A 2216-nucleotide genomic window follows, 5' to 3' on the forward strand; every position below is an offset into this window, starting at 1 on the left:
ACTGGACTCTGCAAATTATTTATTTTAATTCTCACAACAGTCAACTGTTAATGAAATAGTTATTATTGATTCAATTTAATATAGTGAGAGTAACAGAGCCTGAATTCTGAACACAAATCTACCTGATTCTAAACTCACATTGCTTTCCCTGAAGCTGCCCCATGTATGCAGTAACAATGCTGAGTGAATGAAGCAATGGATCCTGAGACGTTTCAGGTCCCCCATCCACCTCCTCCTTGAAGCTGGTTCTTTTACACAGAATGCAGGGCCCAAAACCTAGCTTTGCTGTCTACAGCACTGGCATAGGACCCATTTGTTTCCTCCTTGACCAACTGGGTATTTGGCGATAGAAAAGCAAATTCCTCCTAAATCTGGGAAAGTCATGTTGTGGACTACTCCTGCATGCAGGTGAATACAAATGTTCTTGCTCCTGTGGCCCTGCCTAAGAAAAGTGACAAGAGTTAAAATATAAATCAAGAAGCTGAGTACCTTCTATTACTAGATAAGGGTGACTATGTTCATATCAAGTTAATAGCAGGTACACAGAAAATAGTGTCATCATTACTACATCATCATCACCACCATTAGTAGCTGTGTAGCTCTTAGCAACTTACATTAACCCCTCTTAAACTCAATGTCCTAGCACAAACACTAAGGTTGACTCTAAGATTGACCTAAGATCTTAGCTCAATGACCAAAGATTTCCATGGTGATTACATTACAAAATAAATTCACTTAAGTTCCCTGGAAAATTGCTCATTGTTAGTAAGACAGGAGAGGCAAGTTTTCTTTTTGATATGATGCAATGAGATTATAATTATCTTGCAGCTGTTGAGATGAAGAGAAGTCAAGATTTTATAAAGAATTGTTTAATGAAAAGTAGAAGTAACAAAATAGGAGCTGTAATAGATGTTTGATCATGAATGAGGGCTAAAAGGAAATTTAGAACTGAGAGTATTTCTTTCCTCTGTATTGTACTTTATACACAAAATGCTTATAAACACTGCTACAAGGTATTTCACCTTACATTTTGTGTGGTTAGGCATGGGAATGGAAACTGAATTCCTTTCAAGGAAATATTCTTAGTCAATACCTTTCATAGTTTTTTAAGTAAATTCCAGGTGCTAAGACATTTCTACTAGCTTTCTACTTAGTCCTATTGGAACTTCAAAATTTTGCTTTTTTTTTTCCAGAAATGCATGCTTCTGTACATTTAAATCTATAAATGTACTAAGGCAACTACATCAGTCTATTGGATTCTGCCAGTCATATTAAACTATTAATCTTTGAAAACTTGTGACTAAAAGGGAAGAAATAGGAAGAGGAAAAGTAAAAACACATATGGAATCACTTGAGAAATGTGCTGAAATAGTAATTGGCAGACACCTCTAACTAAGTGTATGTTTAAAATTAAGGCCAAATTTGAAAGCAGGTTATTTCTTTGAAAATGGGCTCAATAATTTCAAGGAGCAGAAGCAAATACAATGCAAACAAACCTCTACTCATTTTCTGGGTCTGTGTGTATTGTATGTTTAATTATTGTTCTGGCAAATTAAGTGCATAACAGGGGCCAGGTATAAGACAGGAGAAATAAAACAAAGATGCTAACTTGCTCTGAGATATGAAGACCTTGAGCAATGCAAACTTGTTTTTAAAAAGGCAGTGGAGAGGCTTCATTTTTGCAGTTGAAGAAAGTCGAGACTGCCTAAGGAAGAGTGAGTTTAAAAATAAAGAGACCTGGCTAGCGTAGCTCAGTGGATTGAGTGTGGGCTGTGAGTCAAAGGGTCGCTGATTTGATTCCCAGTCAGGGCACATGCCTGGTTTGAGGGCTAGGTCCCTAAAAGGGGACATGCAAAAAGCAATCACACATTGATAATTTTCTCCCTCTTTCTCCTTCCCTTCCCCTCTTTCTAAAAATAAATAAAAATAAATAAATAAATAAAATCTTTAAAAAAAGAAAAGCTGAATTGAGACCAACAAGATGGTGCATATTCCCTTTTTGCCTGATGAGTCATGAAAGTTTTCTAGGATAGAAGTATAGTAGAGAGAGATTCTGCAGTAATAGAGTTTCAGGGAAAATGACTGGGTTTTATAACAAAGTTATAGATTACTTTCTCTTCTGAATGTACAATTAAATGACTGATTAAATGGAAGGCTTCACTGATTTTCTCAAGCAAACCTACTTACAGAATTTCAGAAATAGGGAGTGGATTCTC

General features: G+C 36.1%; 1 non-coding gene across 1 annotated transcript; it reads left to right on the top strand.

Annotated features, from left to right (window-relative positions):
* The first annotated feature begins 292 nt into the window (after positions 1–292).
* Positions 293–420, top strand: LOC128626229 (small nucleolar RNA SNORA35). Its single transcript, XR_008390141.1, has one exon. It is a non-coding gene; the product is annotated as a small nucleolar RNA SNORA35 (small nucleolar RNA).
* Positions 421–2216: the final 1796 nt, after the last annotated feature.

The sequence above is a fragment of the Artibeus jamaicensis genome, unplaced genomic scaffold, assembly GCF_021234435.1.
Source record: "Artibeus jamaicensis isolate MK-2021 breed Jamaican fruit bat unplaced genomic scaffold, CSHL_Jam_final scaffold_461, whole genome shotgun sequence".
NCBI lineage: Eukaryota > Metazoa > Chordata > Mammalia > Chiroptera > Phyllostomidae > Artibeus > Artibeus jamaicensis.